This window comes from Canis lupus, chromosome 35 (genome assembly GCF_003254725.2).
Source record: "Canis lupus dingo isolate Sandy chromosome 35, ASM325472v2, whole genome shotgun sequence".
Lineage (NCBI taxonomy): Eukaryota > Metazoa > Chordata > Mammalia > Carnivora > Canidae > Canis > Canis lupus.
In genome coordinates, this window is record NC_064277.1 from 23,982,490 (window position 1) to 24,007,249 (window position 24,760).

The 24,760-nt window shown below is 38.7% G+C and overlaps 1 protein-coding gene across 3 annotated transcripts in view; it reads right to left on the bottom strand.

Moving 5' to 3' along the window:
• The window catches only part of SLC17A2 (solute carrier family 17 member 2), an 80,188-nt gene that overhangs the window by 17,041 nt on the left and 38,387 nt on the right, over positions 1–24,760 (bottom strand). For all 3 annotated transcript variants that reach the window (XM_025442464.3, XM_025442474.3, XM_025442482.3), the window contains exons 2-4: positions 15,020–15,308; positions 13,959–14,170; positions 12,294–12,522 (exon numbers count right to left, since the gene is read on the bottom strand). The gene's annotated coding sequence lies outside the window, so the exon portion shown is untranslated. The remainder of the gene's footprint in view (positions 1–12,293; positions 12,523–13,958; positions 14,171–15,019; positions 15,309–24,760) is intronic.

A 24,760-nucleotide genomic window follows, 5' to 3' on the forward strand; every position in this document is an offset into this window, starting at 1 on the left:
TCCTCAGCATCTCCTGGGAATGTGGGTCCCATTTGCCTTTTCCACTGCCAGAAGCTGTAAGGACGTAGCCTTGAGATGGTGATGTGGTGTTGAGCCTACCTATAGGATACACGACTGAGCCCAGTTAGGGCCTCTTCATAAACTTCTAAGAATTGGAAGATGGGTGCAGAAATCCATTCATTTTGCTGCCTCCTATGATAAGCATCTTTCCCTTTGCTAATATTAAAACTGCCACCGGCTGACCTGGAGTGGCCTGCTTCTGTGTTCAGTCTTTCCTTGTCCTCTGAGTACAGGGGCCAGTTTCAGATAACACTCAGGATGCTCCCAAGAGGGCTACAAACCAACACCCTGCAGTCTTCCTTCCTGTTTTTTATCCGAGCCTTAAGTGCTCCAATCTCTGCTTGACTCTTGATTCTTGGATTACATCTTTTTTTTTTTTTTTAAAGATTTTATTTATTTATTAATGATAGTCACACAGAGAGAGACAGAGAGGCAGAGACACAGGCAGAGGGAGAAGCAGGCTCCATGCACCGGGAGCCCGATGTGGGATTCGATCCCGGGTCTCCAGGATCAGCCCCGGGCCAAAGGCAGGCGCCAAACCGCTGCGCCACCCAGGGATCCCTGGATTACATCTTATTTATGAATTTTATTTTGTGGTCCTTGGTTGTTACTGGATATTTCCAACTTGACTCTTATAAAATGAACTGCCTTAGTTGAGTTGTCCCTGTGGGATGGGTCCCACCATACTTCTTGGAATAGTCTACTGGGGCCAGCACCTTAGTTTAGCTACTTTGTTTCTTTGTATTAGCTTCCTGTTGTTGCTGTAATAAATTAACACAAAGTTAGTGACTTAAAACAACACATATTTATCCTCACAGTTCTAGAGGTCAAAAGTCCAAAATGAGTTTCACTGGGCCAAAAATCAAGAGGCCTGCAGAACCACCACACTCATTGGAGGCTTTATGGGATAATCCATTTCCTTACCTGTTCCAGCCTCTAGAGGTCACCACTAGCTTTCCTTGGCCCCTTCCTATATCTTCAAAACCTCTTTAAACCTAACTCTGTTCCATTGGACTTCTTAAAGGGGAATTTTAAGAGTCCCCCTTAAAATTTCTTGCAGAGCTGGTTTGGAGGTCACATATTCTTTCAGTTCCTGCCTGTCTTGGAAGCTCTTTATCTCTCCTTCTATTCTGAATTCTTGGTTGCATGTTCTTCTCATTTAGGACCCTGAATATATCCTGCCAGCCCTTTCTGGCCTGCCAGGTCTCTGTGGAGAGCTCTGCTGTTAGCCTAATACTTCTTCCCATAAAAGTCAGGGATTTCTTGTCTCTTGCTGCTTTAAGGATCTTCTCTTTATCTTTGGAATTTGCAAGCTTCACTATTAAGTGTCGAGGTGTTGAATGGTTTTTATTGATTTTAGGGGGGATCTCTCTATTTCCTGGATCTGAATGCCTGTTTCCCTTCCCAGATTAGGAAAGTTTTCAGCTATGATTTGTTCAAATACATATTCTGGACTTCTGTCCCTTTTGGCGCCCTCGGAACCCCAATTAAACATAGATTTTTCTTCCTCAGGCTGTCACTTATTTCCCTTGATCTATCCTCATGATCTTTTGTTTGTCTCTTTTTTCCTCAGTTTCCCTCTTTGCCATCAACTTGTCTTCTATGTCACTCACTCGTTCTTCCACCTCGTTAACCCTTGTTGTTAGGACCTCTAGTTTGGATTGAATCTCATTCAATTGATTTTTAATTTCTGCCTGATTAGATCTAAATTCTGCAGTCATGAAGTATCTTGAGTCCTTTATGTTTTTTTCTAGAGCCACCAGTAGCTTTATAATAATGCTTCTGAATTGGCTTTCTGACATTGAATTGTAATCCAAATTTTGTACCTCTGTGGGAGAGAGGACTGTTTCTGATTCTTTCTTTTGAGGTGAGGTCTCACTAATTTGGGGAATATAAATAATAGTGAAAGGGAATAAAGGGGAAAGGAGAAAAAATAAGTGGGAAATATCAGAAAGGGAGACAGAACATGGAAGACTCCTAACTCTGGGAAACGAACTAGGGGTGGTGGAAGGGGAGGAGGGCGGGGGGTGGGGGTGAATGGGTGACGGGCACTGAGGGGGGCACTTGACGGGATGAGCACTGGGTGTTATTCTGTATGTTGGTAAATTGAACACCAATAAAAAATAAATTTATTATTAAAAAAAAAACCTAACTCTGACCCTACTGCCTCTCTCTTTATAAGGACCCTTGTAATTATATTGGACTCACTTGGAATATCCAGGAGAGTCTTCCCATCTCAAAATCCCTAACTTAATCACACATGTAATATGCCCTTTGCCACACAAACTGACATATTGACAGGCTCCAGGGACTAGGACGTGGAAATCTTTGAGTGGAATTATTCAGTCCACTTTTAGGGCAAGGAGGAGTAGCAGGGAGAACTGAAAGGATAGTTCCTTCCTTCCTTTAATGAAAATTTTGGTTATTGACTTATTATAAATACATCAAGTACTTGATGTTTAATGAAAATAGTTAAAAAGAAGACGGATGACTTTTTTTTTTTTTTTTTTTTTTTTTTTTTGCCTAGTGAAGAAGAAGATGTGAGATTTTCTCATTTGCTCGAAGGCACAACATGACTTGGCAGTAGTTCTAGAAGAAAAAGTAGAAAAGAGCGGATCCCCCATATAGGGGTAAATGTGCTAAAGAGATATAGTCCACAGTGTCCAATGCCACAAGTAAGATTCAAACTGTATTCTTCAAGTTGCATATTTTGTTTAAATAGTGTAATTGTGTAGTTGAGTTTTGCAAGCTCTTTGGAGGGATCCTGTGTGTTTCGAAAGCCGCTATATTCACAGCTCCTGGCACAGCATTTGGCTTATAGTATGTATTCATTAAACATTAATTTACTGAGAGGATGAATTCTTGAATCATGCTCCCCATCAAGAATCAAGATTTCTGTAGCTGCTCCAAGCCCTTCACCCTCTTCATGATTTTCACATAACAAAGTATTGTTAAATCAATTCCCTCTGGGAGCTCTGTATAGAAAGAACAAGTATCTGTAAATTACTTATAAATATCAAGTGTAATGTAGCAGAAAAGATCAGATGTCCTTAGAAAGTTAGGTCTCTCTGGCCTGGCATTAACAGCTGTTTCCAATCAGAGCAGATTAATTCCACACTCTTTTTTGAGAATTTACTGTTCCAGATGTGATAACACTGATTTATTTAAGATCTGACCCGTGACTCCACAGAGGTTGTAGTCCACTGAGTGAGACTGTACATAGACAGACAATTGGGATGAAAAGTGAAGAAAACAAACAAGACATACAGGAACAGAGATACTGGGAGAAAGCAGCTGAGGACCCTGCCAACAACACAGGGGTGTCAGGGGAAGGCTTCCAAGAGGAGACACGGCTGTGATTAGTCTCCACAGGTGATGTGGGCGAGTCAGTGATGTAGGGGAAGGACCTCCCGGAAAGAGCAAAGGCCCAGAGGTTCAGTGTGGGGAATTGCAATTGTTCAACAGGACCAGAGATTAAAGTGCAAAGGCATGACAGTAATTTGGAGAACTGACTGCAAACATAGGAAAGATTTTTTTTTAATCATTTGCTTTTCCCAGTACTAGAAATAACTAACTAGGAATGGAAATAGAAAGGAGTTTTTAACGTTCTCTAGCAACAAAAATTGCAGGAGTTTTTGGAACAAGAACATCATTCAAATAAGAAAAGTGTGACTCAAGGAAAAGAAAGCAATAAAACTTTACTAAAGCACATAAAGCAAGATCTGGCTAAATGGAACTATGTATTATATTGCTGGGTGGGAGCACTTAATATAACAGTATTAATCCTCTCAGAATTAATAGATGTATTCAGTGAAAATCCAATTCAAAAAGGATAACTGCAAGGGCGACCTGGAAAGAGCTTGAAAGCCCATCAGTGGGTGACCAACTGAACAGATTGCAATACACCTTTATATATAAAAGAAGTGGGGTGCCTGGGTGGCTCAATTGTTGAGCATCTGCCTTCAGGTCAGGGCGTGATCCTTGGGTAATGGGATTGAGTCCCACATTGGGCTCCCTGCAGGGATTCTGCCTCTCCCTCTGCCTGTATATCGGCCTCTCTCTGTGTGTCTCTCATGAATAAGTAAATAAAATCTTTAAAAAAAAAAAAAAGTGAGCAACAGTTTAAAAGAATCAGTTGCACCTAAACCATTGGATTTGGATGCTTTTGTATAATGTCATATAATTTAAGTGAGTAAATCAGATGCAGAGTACATAGGAAGGGAGTCCATTTTCTTTTCTTTTAAAGATTTTTATTTGTTTATTCATGAGAGACGCAGAGAGAGAGAGAGAGAGAGGTAGAGACCTAGACAGAGGGAGGAGAAGCAGGCTCCATGCAGAGAACCCGATATGGGACTCAATCCTGGGATTCCTGGATCATGCCTTGAACCAAAGGCAAGACGCTCAACCACTGAGCCACCCAAGTGTCCCAAGGGAGTCCATGTTTATCTAAATATTTACACATAAAAAACCCAATATCTAAGTATCTTTGTATGAGATTCTATGAGTCAGACCTGGCTGTTAACTTTAGTTATCTGGTTTGGGTAACTAATGTGTTGGTAAAAAAACAAAAAAACTATAAAACTCCACAAAAAGGTGACTACAAAAAAAAAATCAGCATTTATAGCCCATGCCTATAGAATTATGCATGTATATATGCATAAATACACATGTATATATATTTGTTGATGTGTGCATGTACATACACAGGTACAGGAATGTATGTTTATGCATACATGTACACACACATATATTTTTTTTAAATTTTTATTTATTTATGATAGTCACAGAGAGAGAGAGAGAGAGAGGCAGAGACACAGGCAGAGGGAGAAGCAGGCTCCATGCACTGGGAGCCCGATGTGGGATTCGATCCCAGGTCTCCAGGATCACGCCCTGGGCCAAAGGCAGGCGCCAAACCGCTGCGCCACCCAGGGATCCCCACACACACATATATATTGAGAGAAAGCGAGAGAGTTACAGTCTAATATCTAAGATAATTAGTTCTGTGGACAGAGATAAGCCTGACTTTCTTACTTAGGTTTTTCCTATATTGTTTAAAGTTCTATACAAAGGGCATTTATTTGTTTTGTAATCAGAAAAAGAAAAAAAAGCCCATTTTGATTTTAGAAAAACCCAAAGCACCCAGGTCACTCCAAGTCAGGGAATAGTGGGAAATCTGTGGGAGAAGTCAACAAGACCAGGTCACAAAGGCCTTTTATGTAATATTCAAGAGCATGAATTTTACCTTGTGGTTTTTGTACTTCCTCAACACAAAAATCTATGTGGACACAGAAATAGGAATGCATGGGGAGTGTGCTGAGACCACAGGAAAAGCACAAAATATTTTTCTGAAAGGCAGATTTTATGTAATACTTTGAGAAACATGTGTTTATGTGTCTTAAATAGTTTTGGTCAATGCAAAATTTGTATGAATTCTACAAGGAAAAATACAGAGACTTAAAAAAAGAGTCCATGCTGGGCTTTTTTTGTGTTTGTAACCCAGATCCACTCTGTAGTTAAAAATCATCTAGTGAGGGACACCTGGGTGGCTCAGTGGTTGAGCATCTGCCTTCAGCAGGGCGTGATCCCGGAATACCAGGATCAAGTCATCAGGCTCCCTGCATGGAGCCTCCTTCTCCCTCTGCCTGTGTCTCTGCCTCTCTCTCTCTCTCTCTCTCTGTGTGTGTCTCTCATGAATAAATAAATACAGTCTTTAAAAAAAATCATCTAGTGGAAAAAAAGAAAAAAAAGAAAAATGACTGGGAATTATTAAAATGTTTTAAGCAAGTGTGCGGCATGATCAGGTATATACTTTTAGGAAGTTTAATTTGGTGGTTATGTCTGATGAATGATGGTATGTACATCCCTAACTGAAAAGTACTACAAAGTGAGAAACTCAAAGTGAGAGGAACAGAATGAAACCAGACTTTTGTGTCCAAGCAGGAGGCAGATGGATATAAGCAATGAGGAGGACACACAACGGACCACAGGAACTTCAGATTATGTCATTCTACTTCACTTCCCTAAGTGAACATCATAGAACTTACTCAAAATCTGGCTGCAGGGGCACCTGGGTGGCTCAGTGATTGAGCCTACCTTTGGCTCAGGTCATGATCCTGGGGTCCTGGGATCAAGTCCTGCCTATGTCTCTGCCTCTCTCTGTGTGTGTATCTCATGAATAAGTAAATAAAATCTTAAAAAAAAAAATCTGGCTGCAAAATAACACTGAGGTGGAAAGAAGTTGATAAATGGAGAGGCCTCCAGATCAAAGTCCCCAAGGATTTAAGCAATGCCCACATTTGCCTTAAGTCCAGAAAGCAAATATCCCCAGGGGCTCTCAGAGTAAGTAAACACATATTATTTCTATAAGGCCATAGGCCTATGGGTGGGGCTTCTACCTCAGGTGTAGTATGCACCATATGGAAAAGGCTGATTTTGCCTCGTTGTTGCAGGTGAAAAGGAGACTATGGAACCTCTTTCTTACCTTTTCCCTAGACCTGCAACCTGATCACACCTTTTGAGACCTAAGGCCCCAGGTGGCAAGAAGAGACAAAGAGGGACCAACCAAGTCCAAGTATACCCAACCAACCAAGTATACCAAGAAAAGAGCAGCTTTTGCTAGAATTTTAAGATAAAGAGAGACTCTTAAAAGTTACCATGGAAAGCTAACAGATTATCTATGAAAGGAACAACTTTTTATCCAATGGAGGAGTACCTCAACAATAAAGTAGAATACAGCAAGGGAGAGACAGAAATCATCTGTATTTGTCCTGCTCAGGACTTGCAGTGTTCTTATAATTTGAGAAATCCAGGTTCCTGATTCCAAAAAATTCTTACTTATTATCTCTCCAAATACTTCTGCTTTTGCTTTACTGGATTGACCTATAACAGGCATACAGAATCCTTTATCTATCTTTGACTCTTAACTGCATTTGCATATACATGTTTTTCTTGTCTTTCTCTTCTGTTCTGCATTCTGAGCAAATTCCTCAAAATTTTCTTCCACTGCCTTAAGGCAGCACATCTGAAATTCAATGTGCATATGAATTACCTGGGGAATTTGTGAAAGTGTTGAGTATCTCAGTGGGTGTGGGTTGAGCCTGAAGTTTTTTGTTCTATGAAACTTCTAGAATGATGCTTATCCTGAAGTTATTAGCCCATTGCTACTTTGTGTAGAAATGCTCTTATACTCTCTTCCACTATATTTTGTCTATAATTCAGTCTGGGAATAATATTTAGCCTAAGATTTATTTCAGCAATAAGCTTTCTTCTTTCAAGGTCTATATTTTTTTTCTAGTATTTCTAAATTTTTAGAATAGTCAGTTTTTCTTATTTAACTTTGACCTATTTTAATTTCATAATTTTCTGGTGTCTATGTGGAAGTGAATCTTTCATTTATTTCCTTAAGCATCCTAACCATAGTTATCTTTGTCTGACTTTAAAATTATTTTCATCTGGAATAGATTCATAGGGCATTTGTTGAGTTTGATCACTGTCTTTTTGGTTTATGTTACCTCATGAATTTTGAAATTTTGGTGTGCAAACAAAATTTCAGTGTTTTTACTTGTCTGTCTCCGAATCTCTTTCCTCTTCCTTCTCTCTCTCCCTCAGGGCTTACCCAGCACTTTATTGTGTTGCCTTCACCTGCGTTTTAAGGTTGATATTCTAGAACCATGCCAGGTTTTATACTAACATTCCAGGTCTCCTGTCTTGCAATGATATTCCAGCCATCACAAATCTGGTCTCTGATCCTGTAGGAAGCTTAACTGAGATTCTAGCTGCCAGCCTCAGTCTGTATTTGCCTCTCTACCTCTTCAGGACTATGTCTTGCTAAGGCTTGTAGCCCTAGACATATCAGGCTACAGATTGGTCTGCAGCTTCCTTTGTGATGTGGCAGACAGACTTAAAGATGCCTCCATGATCCCTCATGTCTCCTCAAGTCCATGTCTATGTTTATGTCCTTGAGTATGGACGTGACCTCTGATTTGCTTCTAACCAATGGAATATGACAAAGGTGATGGGATGTCATTTCCACAATTATACTGTGTTATATTAAATTATCCCCTGTCTTGTTAACAGATCTGCCTCTCTGTCTCTCCTTTGCAGGCTCAGAGGAAACAAGTGGTTGTATTTAGGAACCCCCATATAGGAAGAAACTGTGGGCAACCTCTACTAAGAAATTTAAACTTTCAGTTCTGCAGCTGTAAGGAACTGGATTTTGCCAACAGTCTGAGCTTGGAAGTAGCTATTTCCTGAGTTATGTTTTTGATGAGACCTCAGAATAAGTTAACAACTAGATTGCATTAAGGTGAGACCCTGAAGCAGAGAACCCAGCTAAGCCATGCTTCAACTTTGGATTTATGGAAGCTCGGTCAAGAAAAAAAAAAAAAAAAAGCAGCATTGTGGTAAGCCAGCAGGACAATTTTGAATAGCTCTAACGTTTGGTTCATCGGAGCCTTGGAAGTAAAGGAGAAATAGCATAGAGTGGAAAAAAATATTTGAACCAATATGGACTGAAATCATCTCAAATACAATGAAATACAGAGTCAAGATAATCAGAAAACTTTAAACAGGATAAATCAAAAAAAAAAAAAAATCCATGCCCAGGATGGATTAGAAGTACAACATGCTGTTCTGAAAGTTCTCCTCTCAGTTTCAAAAAGAGAAATAGTTTGGGGATTCCTGGGTGGCTCAGCGGTTTAGTGCCTGCCTTTGGCCCAGGGCATGATCCTGGAGTCCCGGGATCGAGTCCCACATCGGGGTCCCTGCATGGAGCCTGTTTCTCCCTCTGCCTGTGTCTCTGCCTCTCTCTCTCTCTCTCTCTCTCTCTGCGTGTGTGTGTGTGTCTCATAAATAAATACATACATACAATCTTTTTTTTTTAAAAAAAGAGTGAGAAATAGTTCAAAAATAAGCAAGCAAAAAAAAAAAAAAACAAACAAATAAACAAGGCAACATAAAGCCAAAGAGATATAGACCAGACCATGGGAGTGAGAGTGAGATTTGATATTCAGAGGGGTGTGTGTATGTGTGTGTGTTTGTGTGTTTGAGAAACAGAGACAGAGAGACAGAACTCTAGTCTCAAAGGGAAGAACCGAGCAGCCTATCTCCTTGGGATCCCTTCATCTCACAGCCTAGAAGGCGCAGAGTCCTCACTGAACGTGAGCCTGGTCATATAGGTCAAAGGTCAATGGGACTTGGGGGTTTTTTAAAAGACTTATTTTGAAAGATTTCATTTATTTATTTTGAGAGAGACAGGGAGAACATGAGAGTGAGGTGAAGTTTAGAGGAAGAAGCAGACTCCCAGCTGAGCAGGAAGCCCGATGCAGGGCTTGATCCCAGGACTCTGGAATCATGACCAGAGCCAAAGGCAGACATTTAACGAACTGAGCCACCCAGGCACCCCTAAAAACTTATTTTGAAATAATTTCAAATTTACAAAAAAATTGCAAAATAAATATAAAGAATTATCCTATACCTTTTACCTAGGTTTACCGATTGTTAATATCATGCCACGTTAGCTTTCCTTCTACCCATCTATCTATTTATAGATCTGTGTCTCTATATATAATTGCTGAACCATTTGAGGTAAAGTTGCAGATATCATCCTCTATCCTTAAACATTTTATCTCCAAATTTTAATTTCACTAGCTGTTTTCATGATGTTCTCTCTTAACATTTCCCACCCCACTCCTAGTCTGGGATCACACACTGCATTTAGTTGTCATTTTTCTTTAGTCTTTTTTAATCTGGAAAAGCTCTCAGCCCCTTCATCTTTCACAATAGTGAGTTCTTAAAGGGTACGGGGGAGGTGTTTTGAAGATTACTTGAACTTTTAAACATCGTTACAAAGCGGCCCTGGGGTCCAAAGATTTCTTGGCTGTAGAGTTTAAAACAGGTGGAAGATCATAGGAGTCACAGAAAAGGGTCCAATCCAAGGGCTGATGGCCTTCTCGTCCCTGCACTGCTAGTTTGGGCATTGAGCTAAGGACATGGCAGCACCTCCATAACCCTGAATGGTGTTGAAGATGTTGAGGTGTCTTAGGGGTGGGAGATTCCTGGAAAGGGAGGCTGTCTGAGATTGAATTTGGCTATACTAAGAGTCAGGGGATGGTTGTAGTCCATCTTGGGGTAAACTCCACCTCAGAGTAGGCTCTGTATGCAGGTAAGGGGTCTCTAGGACCTGAACTTAGTCTGTCTGGGCCCCCTCAAAGGGAGACGATTTGGTGAGGAAGGGGAAGAGCCTAGCCTGGGATGAGTAAACCAAGCAGAGTCATTCTCCACCTTCCCCCAGTACCCCAACTCAGTGGTGGTTATGAATTTTAGCTACATGTAAACATCCTATAAAGGAAATGTGCAGAGCAGAGGAAGGAGATACAAGTTTTGCTAGATGCCTCACTATGTCAGCCCGGATTTATTTGAAACCAATCCTCCTCATGGACTCCATGCTCTTGGTTCTGGAACTTCACTGAAGACAGCAATTAAGGATGTACTCTCATGTAAGAAAATGCTTTTATTTATTTATTCATGAGAAACACAGAGAGAGAAGCAGAGACATAGGCAGAGGGAGAAGCAGGTTTCCTACAGGGAGCCTGATGCAGGACTCAATCCCAGGATCCCTGGATCACGACCTGAGTCAAAAGCAGATGCTCAACCACTGAGTCACACAGGTGCCCCCAAAACATATAACATAAAAAGAAAAATCAATCTTTTTAGCGTTACAAGTTTATATAATTCATAAAAAGGACTTACCATGGAATTGTTAAAATAATAAACATTCCTACATGGTTAAGCATTTGGATTCTAATCATTCACTTATGCACAGGGGTGGAAAAATTGGGTTACAACAAACTTTAAACTTGTTATAAAAACTATTGCTAATCAGAAAATAAGTTAAAGCATCTAAGTGTACTTCTGGTTAGTATGTAATAATATTTACTTTCCAAAATCCAATTTAACATAGCATTTCAAGAAATTTAAAATGTGTCTGTTTGGGGGTGCCTGGGTGGTTCAGTTGGTAGAGCATCCAACTCTTTTTTTTTAATAAATTAATTTTTTATTGGTGTTCAATTTACCAACATACAGAATAACACCCAGTGCTCATCCCATCAAGTGTCCCCCTCAGTGCCCGTCACCCATTCACTCCCACCCCCCGCCCTCCTCCCCTTCCACCACCCCTTGTTCGTTTCCCAGAGTTAGGAGTCTTTTATGTTTTGTCTCCCTTTCTGATATTTCCCACATATTTCTTCTCCCTTCCCTTCTATTCCCTTTCACTATTATTTATATTCCCCAAATGAATGAGAACATACACTGTTTGTCCTTCTCCGACGGACTTACTTCACTCAGCATAATACCCTCCAGTTCCATCCACGTTGAAGCAAATGGTGGGTATTTGTCGTTTCTAATGGCTGAGTAATATTCCATTGTATACATAAACCACATCTTCTTTATCCATTCATCTTTCGATGGACACCGAGGCTCCTTCCACAGTTTGGCTATTGTGGACATTGCTGCTAGAAACATCGAGGTGCAGGTGTCCCGGTGTTTCATTGCATCTGAATCTTTGGGGTAAATCCCCAGCAGTGCAATTGCTGGGTCATATGTAGGGCAGATCTATTTTTAACTCTTTGCGGAACCTCCACACAGTTTTCCAGAGTGGCTGCACCATTTCACATTCCCACTAACAGTGTAAGAGGGTTCCCTTTTCTCCGCATCCTCTCCAACATTTGTGGTTTCCTGCCTTGTTAATTTTCCCCATTCTCACTGGTGTGAGGTGGTATCTCATTGTGGTTTTGATTTGTATTTCCCTGAAAGAATCCAACTCTTGATTCCAGCTCAGATCATCATCTTGGAGTCATGGGATCAAGCCCCGAGTCAGGCTCCACGCTCAGTGGGGAGTCTGCTTGAGATTCTCCCCCTCTCTCTGCCTCTCTCCCTGCCTGGCCTGTGAGCACAGTCTCTTCTCTCTCATATACATAAAATCTTTTAAAAATAATAAGATAGAATGTGCCAGTTTAGTTGTATTTATTGAATAAAATTAATAATAGGTATCTCTTGAAAATAAGAGCTCCAGGAACTAAAAAAATACCATAAAATTTCTGTCCCATTTCCTTATTAGCACAAACAAGTATCACTTTTACTTAGTGAGCATTATTCAGTTAACTCAGAATTTCACCAAAGTACAAACAAAAATTTTATTAGAAATCTGAAACTCAAGAAAAGATAATATAACTGACCTTGGTCAAGTAAGTATCAATGCTTTTATTTGAAGGGCATGAGCTTGAGGTAGGAATCACTACATTTTCTCTTGGAGTAACATTTCTATCCAGCAGTAAACTACTAGTCAGATTTCCAACATAAGGCAGTTCCAAGACGGGTCTCATAGTAAGAGTGCTGTGGAAAGGTCTGTTCTGCTGTTTCTCCACCAGATATTTGGTAGTGATATCTGCCAGCCTCTCACTAGTCCTGTGAAGATTACACAACACAAATGCTTAGTATTTCATTTTTCTCCAAATCATTCCTAAATGACCTGCATTTTTTAAAGTTTCCGTAATAGTAAACAGAATGTGCCATTAAACAGTGTTTTAATGCTGAAAATGTGACAGAGCAGAGCAACTATATATAATCATAGGTTTAAAACTGTTCCAAAGGAGTATATATGATTCTAGGGATTCTTAACTAACAAGAAATTCAAATTAGGGGAGGGAAAGAAATGGCTGTCCATGATGTACATGGACTGACAGGTAATACTTGCTACCTTCTGGAATGGATGTAACTACAAGATTCTGGAGGATGCCATTACACATATTTATATTTATTAAACCAGTTTAGAGACATAAAAATAACATCCCTCAAAGACATTTTCAAGGATGTGCTTTCACCACTCTTGTACATTTCACTCATTACCTCAGAGAAATTGAGTATTTGGCACCAAGGAATAACTCAGACCAATCATCTCTAGGGGCCAGGTAGATCACAGAGCTGTGATCAGAAAGGACTGAAACAGCTCCAGAGGCAATTAGCTGATAACAGTTACCAAGGCCCTGGAGATAGAATCTGCTCTTTTTATCTTCCACACGCCCCCTCATGCCCACCATGATGCTATTTTTTAGCTACGTTGAGATTTATTTTTATTTATTTATTTTTTAGCATTTTATTTATTTATTCATGAGACACAGAGAGAGGCAGTGACACAGGCAGAGGGAGAAGCAGGCTCCCTGCAGGGAGCCCGAAGCGGGACTTGATCCCTGGACCAGGATCATGCCCTGAGCCAAAGGCAGACACCCAACCTCTGAGCCACCCAGGTATCACCACTTTGGGATTTATACTGCCTTTCACCCATATGTGAATCTTTCTGTATTTCACATGTACACCTTTATATAAATTAGAAAAGCTACAAAGGATAGTCCCCGCACCCCAAGGCTCTCTAGTAATAATACCAAAGATACAATCAAGAAAGTTAATTTACCAATCTGCCAGGATGTGCAGTATTGGCACTTGATCTTTTGGGTTAAAGATGTAATCTTCCAAAAACAAACTCACTAATATTTCTATTTAGGGTAATTCTGACAAACAATTTTATAATAATATGCTGTCCAAATTATAAAGCTTTAAACAATTAGTTTGTAAAGATGATGAGACCAGATTAACTGAGAATATTAAGGGGAAAAAATAAAGTCATATACCACCACCCCCCCAAAATGGAGGAAAGAGGCTAACTGTCCTGGATGAACATATAAAGTTAAGTTTATTTACAAACATTATTTTCCAAAATTATACTATTCAACTGGTTTTCACTTCCTTACTTCCTACTCATCTCATAAACCCATCTCCATAAAAATTATGCTTTAGAGACAAATTAATAAGCTAAATCTATTTTCTATGATTCTGTTTTAACTTACTTGCTCAGTTTATTTGTCAATGACATTCGAATTTTTGATTCCCCTACGTAGAGTTGCCTGTATTTTTCCAATTCTGCTTTATCTTCTTGAGAATTTTTGATTTTGGATATTTCAGATTCTAGCTCTTTAATTCTTAGTTCCAGTTGACCTCTTATTGAAGCATTATTACTTTCTCTTAACTGTTCTAAGTTTTCTTGAGATGCTGCTTGTGTCTAAAGCAAATTAAAAACACAGTTTTAAAACAGCTATAACCTGGAAAATTATAGTATATTTCTTTCCTTTAGTTGTGAGTCAATGATTCAGAGAGGAATTTGAGAAAAAAAAAAGGTTAAGTGTAAAATATTTATCATCAATGTCACCTGAATTAAATCTGAATGATAAAAATAAAGTTCAATCATTCTTATATTAGTAGTAGTGTGATCTGATAATTCAAAGAACAAGAGAATCAATTAAAAATTTTAAAAAGTGCATAGTACAACCTAAGAATAACCCGATTCTTGATTTCTTCTCAGAGCATGTTCTCAGGGGTCCTGAGGCCAAGCCCTGTGTCACACCCAGTATGGAATCTGCCCAGGATTCTTTCTCTCCCTCTGCCAATCCCCCTGCTCATGCTCAATAAATAAATAAACAAGTAAATTAAAAAAAAATAGAATCTTAAAAAAAGAAGAATAACCCAGGAATGGAATATGGAGCCCAGTGCAGGGCTTGATTTCACAAGCATGAGACCAAGACCTGAGCTGAGATCAAGAGTCAGCTGCTTAACCAACTGAGCCACCCAGACACTCCACGGTAAAAGTTTTAAATCACAATTTTTTTCTTTTCCTCTTAATACTCTTGATTCCTACAAACTGGTCTTAAAAATAAAGTGATTCTCAGGAGATCAATTTAGTGAGAATAATGATGAAAACAGAAATCTTTACAGGAAGGAACGAATGCCTCCAGAAATCTACCAAACAGATTGCTGTAAAGGAAGCAGAGGCAACATACACAATGCATATAACCAAAGTGTAATTTGTAGTGAAATAAATGCAAGCATATCACATACAGATTAATAAATTAACCTGTAAAAATAGATTGACTTCTTTTAAATTTTCTACTATAACCAATCTTGCTCTCTCTTCAATCTCCCGTTTAGACTTTTCTATTTGACTGTTCTACCACATTGACTTCTAAATGACTTCTGAGGTTTACTACTTTTTGTTCCAACTTCTTTTTATTCTTTTCTAGTTTTTCACATTTCCTCTCTGTTGCTTTCATAGATAATAACTCTTGTTGAAGAACTTGATTTTTTGCATCCAGGTGTAGACATCTTGAAGATTCAGTTTCCAGTTTTGCTGTAAGATCATCAATCTGCATGAATAAAACAATACAGTTTGGAAGTGGAGTGAAAATAGTTTAACTAAAAACTATAACCAACATTATTTTTAAATATTTTATTTTTAAGTCTCTGAACTGAACTGTAGGCTCAAATTCTTAATGCCAAGATCAAGAGTCACATGCTCAGGCAGCCCTGGTGGCTCAGTGGTTTAGTGCCACCGTCAGCTTGGGGCGTGATCCTGGAGACCGATGATCAAGTCCCACATCAGCTCCCTGCATGGGGCCTGCTTCTCCCTCTGCCTGTGTCTCTGCCTCTCTCTGTGTCTCTGTGCCTCCCATGAACAAATAAATAAAATCTTAAAAAAAAAAAAAAAAGAGAGAGTCACATGCTCTAAAGCGTAAGTCAGCCAGGGACTCCCATTTTAAAATAAACTCACTTGCAATAAAATATAATCTATATTGTAGTAGAGTCTTAAAATGTGAAACCTTGAAGAACTTAGAAAATCAAGAACAAAGTTAAAACCACTAGGAGTTACTAAAATAGATTTCTGCTATCATTGTCTTTGCCACACAACATTTGTACTTCATTTTATGCTTTTATTTTTCTATGACTGCTTCGGATATTTCCTCCATAAAATACCTGTAAGTCACCTCTTAGTAGAAACTCTCTTATACAGACATTTAATTTAAATAAAATTTTAAAAAAGAAAAGAAAGTCTCTTACCCTTTCCCCCATCCTAACATGCCATAATTTTTAAAAATTTATTTATTCATGAGAGACATAGAGAAAGAGAAAGAGAGGCAGAGATACAGGCAGATGGACAAGCTCCACAGGGAGCCTGATGAAGGACTCGATCCCAAGACCCCAGGATCATGCCCTGAACCAAAGACAGATATTCAAACCACTGAGCCACTTGGTTGTCCCAATACTCCATTAATTTTTAAGAAGTTTTAGTAATATCATATTGACTTATGTAAGTCTGAGAAAATAAATGCTTCCTAAGAGAAGCCTTTGAAAATAAGACTCTAATTATCGAATCTATAAATACTGATTCTAATGCCACAAGCCCTTTTCTGAATTACAAATGATTTACACTAATTTGAATTGCACTCCCAGGAGAAAGGATTCTCAGGGTTAAGAAATCACACCTCTCAGTATAAAAATTTAGTGAGATGAATCATATACTTTTGGACAAAAATAAAGAATACCTAACTGAATAGTGTTATCTTATAATCCTCTGTTACTTCCCACAAAACAAGAGAACATACTAAGCAACAAAAACAACCAAAAACCTGACAGATTTTCACTGATGCTGAGTTGTGAAGAACTTCTTTCTTCTGGATATGATTGATAAGACAAGGTGAGTGGATGTGGCGGTTTTATAAATTCTTTGATACTTCGCCCATGATAATCCCTCCCCTTAAAATGTGCGGACCTTAGTAACTGGTTTCCAGTGAATAGAATTCAGCAGAACTGCTGTGTGATTTTTAAGGCTAGGTTAAAAAATGTGATATAGCTTCCATTGACATTCTTTTTCTAGGGAAACTAACCCTTAGAATCTAGCTGCTGTGGGGAAGCCCAGGCCACCTGGTGTGTCTTCATGTAGACATTTCAGCTGAGACTGACCCAGCTAACATCCTAGCCAAAAGCCAGCTTCAACAGCCAAACATTTGTATGAACATGGTTTTAGATGGTTCTAGTCCCCAGCTTCCAGTCATCTCAGCTGATACCAAATGAAGAAGAAATGAGTTGGCCTTATTCAGCTTTGCTTAAACTAAACACTTGTGAACCAAATAAATGCTGTTTTGAGCAACTAGGTTTTGAGGTGGTTTATTATGCAGCAATAAACAACTGGCACAGATAACTGATATTAAAAATAGAGTGCTGCCATTAAAAAAAATTAAACCTAAACCTCCTTTGAACCAAGAGATAGGTGGAACTTGAAAGGATGTAGAGAAGAGTAAGAATGAAAACCAAAAGAGCTTCCAAGAGACTGTTAGTGGAAACCTGATGGCCCTTGAAGAGGCTGACAGCAAGGGTTCTAGGTAAGTGAAGAAAATGACACTAGAGGAAAAGGAACTCATGCCACAAACCACTTGAAAGTAAAATTGATATGAAAAATAAACTAAAGAAGGTCTATTCAATATGAAAGAACCAGGACTAACTGGGTTCAAATATTTTTTCCACATTTATGGCCTTTCCATATGCTGAATTGCCAAATAATGCTAAAATAAAGAAATGGATTCTGGGTCAAGAACAAATCCAGGAAAACATGGCCTATGGATGAAGCCAAGACTATAAAATGTTTTTTTAAGACCTCAGAAGGACTTAAGGTATGCCTCAAATTTCTTTAAGGATCTTAAGAGTATGAGCTTCACAGGAGACCTCAGGTGAAAAGTTTATCTCAAAAAGACCTGGGAGAGTGGCTTTTCTACTGACATAAAATCCATTGATAGTCACAGGAAAACTCAAAAAGTTAAGAAAATTACTGCATCAAAAACACTGTTTGCGAGTCTGGACTAAAAGAGATAGCACAGATTGAAAATAGGCCTTTGGGTCTTAGAAGTCCCACAGGGAGGAAGCAGGCTGAAAACACAGCTGCAAACACAAGTCACTTCTTAAGGACAGAACCAAGAGCTCAGAGGGGACAGACAGCAAAGAGCCATGAAGAAAAATTTCCATGGTTAAGACTAAGTCCTCACTGAAGAACTGATAGCATGCATTAGGCTGCATTTCAAACCCGCTATGGACTAGTGTGATTTCCATCTTCTTTCTGAATGTAAGAGTCTTTAGCAAGTTACCAGAATGTTGTGTTTTCAGTAGCAGAGAACTGTCTCTTTAATTCTCAAGTCTTCATTCCTATTGAGAAGACTTGCACTCAAGGGACTACAGAACCCTGGCACCTTATCCCCGCTGCACTTGATTAAGATGGCAAGATCTTGGACTCCATCCTGAACCCCATGCCATGATAACTGAGATTTGTGGGAGGTACTGGGAGGAGATGAGTGTATTTTTCATGTGAAAGGAATAATGAAAATTATGGCCGGTGGGTAAATTACACTAAAAATTTTGTTCTTTAAATGTGTCAATAGGTTTTAAAATATTCCATTAAAAAAAAAAAAAGACTGTGGGCTAACCTTAGTAACTGGCTACTAACGAACCGAATATGGTCAATGTGATGTGTGTATTCCAAGGCTAGGCTACAAAAGGCAACACGGCTTCTGCCTTGTTCTGTATCTCAGGCTGCTTTCTTGGAATTTAGCTCCTCCTCTTGTGAGGAAGCTCAGGCCACAAAGTGAGTCCATGTGAGCCAGTGTAAGCATTTTGGCTTGCTTGCCCTAACTAAAATTCTAGGCAATAGCCAGCATCAACAATACCAGACGTGAAGTTTTTCTCTTGGTTTTTCCCCATTTATGATATTATTTGTGCATTTTTTTCATATATTCCCTTTATTATTGAGGTATGTTCCCTCTAAACCTACTTTGTGGAGGGTTTTTATCATGAATGGATGTTGTATTTCATCAAATGCTTTTCCTACATCTATTGAGATGATAATGATTCTTATCCTTTCTTTAATTAAGATGGTGTATTACACTGATTGATTTACAGATATTGAATCACCCATGTAACCCAGAATAAGTCCCATTTGATCATGGTGGTGATTTTCTTAATGTATTGTTAGATTCAGTTTGCTACTATTTTTGTTAAGGATTTTTACACTAGAATATTGGCCTGTAATTCTCTTTGTGGTGTCTCTATCTGGTCTTGGTATCAGGGTAATGCTGGCTTCATAACATGAATTTGGAAATTTTCCTTCCTTTTCTGTATTTTGGAATGGATTGAAAAGAATGTGTACTAACTCTTTCTTTAAACGCTTGGTAGAATTTGCCTCTGAATCCATCTGGTCCTAGACTTGTGTTTGTTCTGAGTTTTTGGATTAGTGATTCAAGTCGTCTGCTGGTTATTGGTCTGCTCTAATTTCTTCCTGCTTCAGTTTTCATAATTTATATGTTTCTAGGAATTTATCCATTTCTTCTAGGTTGTCCAATTTGTTGGCATATATTTTTCATAATATTCCCTTATAATTGTTTGCATTTCTGCATTATTGGTATTTCTCCTGTGTCATTTGTGATTCTAATTGGGTCTTTCCCTTTTCTTTTTGATAACTATGGCTAGAGCCTTGTCAATTTTATTAATTTTTCAAAGAACCAGCTACCATTGATCTGTTCTATTTTTATCTTTGTATAGTTTATATATCATTTATTTCTGCTCTAATATTTTTTATAGAAGGTGGGGGGGACCGGGCAAAGGAAAAGGGAGAGAGAGAATCCTCCAGTAGATTCCTTGCTGAGGTTGGAGTCTGAAGCAGGGCTCAACTCCAGGACCCTGAGAACATGACCTGAGCCAAAATCAAGAGTTGGCCGCTTAACCAACTCAGGCACCCAGACACCCCTATTTTTGCTCTAATTTTTATTATTTTCTTCCTCTGCTGGCTTTAGGCTTCGTTTGTTGTTCTTTTTCTAGCTGTTGTTCTTTTTCTAGCTGCTTTACATGTAAGGTCAGGTAGTTTGAGATTTTTCTTGTGTCTTGAGGTAGGCCTGCATTGCTATATACTTCCGTCTTAGAATCACTTCGGCTGCATCTTAAAGGTTTTGGAAAATTGAATTTTCATTTTCACTTGTTTCCATGTGTTTTGAAATTCCTTCTTTTATTTCCTGGTTGGCCCACTCATTGATAGATGGATGTTATTTCACCTCCATGTTTTTGTGGTCTTTCCAGACTGTTTTTTGTAGTTGACTTCTAGTTTCATAGTATTGTGGTCGGGAAAGGTGCATGGTAGGACTTCAATCTTTTTGTACTTATTAAGGCCTGTTTTGTGGCCTAATACATGATATATTCTAGAGAATATTCCAGATCTGTATTCTGCTGTTTAAGGATGGAACATTCTGAATATCTCTTTAGTCCATTGCCCATGGCCCAGTGTGTCATTTAAAGCCACTGTTTCCTTGTTAACTTTCTGCCTATTTATATAAATGGGGTGTTAAAGTACTGAATTAGGGATTTCTATGCCTTCCTAAAATATCCAAATTGTACACTGTGTTCATGGATACTTTTGTGACTAGGAATAAAAGCAACTAATTCCAATTAAAATATACATATAAAATAAAAATAAAGTGCCATACAATTTTCTTGTATTATTACCAACTAGTTCTTTATGTTTGTCATTAATTGTTTTATGTATCTGGGTGCTCCCATGTTAGGTACATAAATATTTACAATTGATAGATCTCCTGTTTGTCCACTTTGTTATAAGGCCCTTCTTTATCTCTTGTTACAGCTTTGTTTTGAAATCTATTTTCTCTGATATAAGTATTGCTATTCTTTCTTTTGACATCTATTGGCACGATAAATGTTTCTTCATCTCACTTTCAATCTGCAGGTATCTTTAAGTCGAAAAGGAGTCTCTTATAGGCAGAATATAGACTTGTTTTTTAATCCATTCTGACATCCTATGTCTTTTGATTGGAGCATTTAGTCCATTTACATCCAAAGCAATTATTGATAGATATGTATGTGTCATTTTGCAACTTGTTTTGTGGTTGTTTCTGGAAATTTTCTCTGATTCTTTTTTGGGTCTTTGATGTTTTGCTGATTTTCTTTAGTGATATATTTGGATTTTGTTCTCTTCTTTGCATGTTTATTAGTGGTTTTGCCTTTGGTTTTGGTGTGTGTGTGTGTGTGTGTGTGTGTGTGTGTGTGTGTGTTTAATATTTCTTGCAGGGCTAGTTTCACAAACTCCTTTAGTTTTTGTTTATCTGGAAAACTCTATCTGTCCTTCTATTCTAGGTAATAGGCTTGCTCGATAGAGTACTCTTGACTGCAGATTTTTCCCACCACATTGAATATATCATGCCACTCTCTTCTGGCTTACAAAGTTTCTGTTTAAAAACTCCCAGTAACCTTAAGAGATTACTCATGGAAGCTTCTGATTTGTTTTCCTGCTTTTGTTTTCTTGATTGGTGTATTTTGCAAATTTAATTACAATGTGTTTTGATGTGGGCCTGCTTTTGTTGATTTTGATGGGAGTTTTTTCTGTGCCTCTTAGATCTTGGTATCTGTTGCCATCCCCAGATTAGAGAAGTTTTCAGCTATTCTTGCTTCAAATAAATTTTCTTACCCCTTCTCTCTCTCTTCTTTTACTGGGACTCTTATAATATGAATATTACTACATTTGATGGAGTCACTGATTTCCCTAGGTCAAATCTCATTTTGCATAATTCTTTCTCTCTCTTATTCAGCTTCCTTGCTTTCCATTACTTTGTCTTCTAGGTCATTAATTTGTTCCTCTGCTTCCTCCTGTCTGATGTTCACTGCATCAGGTGTGTTTCTTTTTTTTTTTTTAATTTATTTTTTATTGGTATTCAATTTACCAACATACAGAATAACCCCCAGTGTCCGTCACCCATTCACTTCCACCCCCCGCCCTCCTCCCCTTCCACCACCCCTAGTTCGTTTCCCAGAGTTAGCAGTCTTTATGTTCTGTCTCCCTTTCTGATATTTCCCACACATTTCTTCCCCCTTCCCTTATATTCCCTTTCACTATTATTTATATTCCCCAAATGAATGAGAACATATAATGTTTGTCCTTCTCCGACTGGCTTACTTCACTTAGCATAATACCCTCCAGTTCCATCCATGTTGAAGCAAATGTGGGTATTTGTCATTTCTAATAGCTGAGTAATATTCCATTGTATACATAAACCACATCTTCTTTATCCATTCATCTTTCGTTGGACACCGAGGCTCCTTCCACAGTTTGGCTATCATGGCCATTGCTGCTATAAACATCGGGGTGCAGGTGTCCCAGCGTTTCATTGCATTTGTATCTTTGGGGTAAATCCCCAACAGTGCAATTGCTGGGTCGTAGGGCAGGTATATTTTTAACTGTTTGAGGAACCTCCACACAGTTTTCCAGAGTGGCTGCACCAGTTCACATTCCCACCAACAGTGTATGAGGGCTCCCTTTTCTCCACATCCTCTCCAACATTTGTTGTTTCCTGCCTTGTTAATTTTCCCCATTCTCACTGGTGTGAGGTGGTTTCTCATTGTGGTTTTGATTTGTATTTCCCTGATGGCAAGTGATGCAGAGCATTTTCTCATGTGTGTGTTGGCCATGTCTATGTCTTCCTCTGTGAGATTTCTGTTCATGTCTTTTGCCCATTTCATGATTGGATTGTTTGTTTCTTTGGTGTTGAGTTTAAGAAGTTCTTTTTAGATCTTGGAAACTAGCCCTTTATCTGATATGTCATTTGCAAATATCTTCTCCCATTCTGTAGGTTGTCTTTGAGTTTTGTTGACTGTATCCTTTGCTGTGCAAAAGCTTCTTATCTTGATGAAGTCCCAATAGTTCATTTTTGCTTTTGTTTCTTTTGCCTTCGTGGATGTATCTTGCAAGAAGTTACTATGGCCGAGTTCAAAAAGGGTGTTGCCTGTGTTCTTCTCTAGGATTTTGATGGAATCTTGTCTCACATTTAGATCTTTCATCCATTTTGAGTTTATCTTTGTGTATGGTGAAAGAGAGTGGTCTAGTTTCATTCTTCTGCATGTGGATGTCCAATTTTCCCAGCACCATTTATTGAAGAGACTGTCTTTTTTCCAGTGGATATTCTTTCCTCCTTTGTCGAATATTAGTTGACCATAAAGTTGAGGGTCCACTTCTGGATTCTCTATTCTGTTCCATTGATCTATGTGTCTGTTTTTTGTGCCAGTACCACACTGTCTTGATGACCACAGCTTTGTAGTACAACCTGAAATCTGGCATTGTGGTGCTCCCAGCTCTGGTTTTCTTTTTTAAGATTCCCCTGGCTATTTGGGGTCTTTGCTGATTCCACAGAAATCTTAAAATAATTTGTTCTAGCTCTCTGAAGAAAGTCCATGGTATTTTGATAGGGATTGCATTAAACGTGTAAATTGCCCTGGGTAGCATTGACATTTTCACAATATTAATTGTTCCGATTGATGAGCATGGAATATTTTTGCATCTCTTTGTGTCTTCCTCAATTTCTTTCAGAAGAGTTCTGTAGTTTTGAGGGTAGAGATCCTTTACCTCTTTGGTTAGGTTTATTCCTAGGTATCTTATGCTTTTGGGTGCAGTTGTTAATGGGATTGACTCCTTAATTTCTCTTTCTTCAGTCTCATTGTTAGTGTATAGAAATGCCATTGCCATCAGAGAAATACAAATTAAAACCACAATGAGATACCACCTCACACCAGTGAGAGTGGGGGAAATTAACAAGGCAGGAAACGACAAATTTTGGAGAGGATGTGGAGAAAGGGGAAACCCTCCTGCATTGTTGGTGGGAATGTGAACTGGTGCAGCCACTCTGGAAAACTGTGTGGCGGTTCCTCAAAGAGTTAAAAATAGATCTGCCCTGCGACCCAGCAATTGCACTGCTGGGGATTTACCCCAAAGATACAGATGCAATGAAACGCCGGGCCACCCGCACCCCAATATTTATAGCAGCAATGTCCACAATAGCCAAACTATGGAAGGAGCCTTGGTGTCCATCGAAAGATGAATGGATAAAGAAGTGGTTTATGTATCCAATGGAATATTACTCAGCCATTAGAAACGACAAATACTCACTATTTGCTTAGATGTGGATGGAACTGGAGGGTATTATGCTGATTGAAATAAGTCCATCAGAGAAGGACAAACATTATATGGTCTCATTCATTTGGGGAATATAAAATTTTATTTCTTAAATTCTACATAGGAGTGAAATCGTATGGTATTTGTCTTTCTCTGACTTATTTTACTTAACGTAATACCCTCTAGGTCCATCCATGTCATTGCAAATGGCAAAATGTCATTCTTTGTGATGACTGAGTCATGTTCCATTGTGTATAGACCACATGTTTATCCATTCATCAGTTCATGGGCACTTGGGATGCTTCTGTGTCTTGGCTTTTGTGAATAACACTGCAGAAAACCTTGAGGTGCAAGTATCTTTTAAGTTAGTGTTTTGTTTTCTTTGGGTAAATCCCTTTCCTGCCTTATTTCTCTACTCAGCCCCATTTTTTTTTTTTAACTCAGCCCCATTTAAGGTCTAATGAAATGTCATTTCGACTCTTGGTTTCAGCTCAGATCATGATCTCAAGGTCACGAGCCCACATGTGGCACCAGTGCTCAGCACAATCTGCCTGAGATTCTCTCCCTCTCTCTCTCCCTTTGCCCTTCCCCCTACTCTGTCTCTCAAATAAATACATCTTAAAAAAAATTGAGGCTTGAGAGAAAGTCCCAGAAAATCCTGCATCTATCAAATATGAGTTCCAGAGAAAGAGGACTGAAAAAAAAGTAATAAAAGTAATGACAGGAAAACATCAAAAGTGAGTCTCCAGATTTAAGGGGATTATTAAAAATTAAGAAGGATGAAAAACAACCATAGATATTAGAGAGGTTCAAAACAAGTCTCCCCAAAAT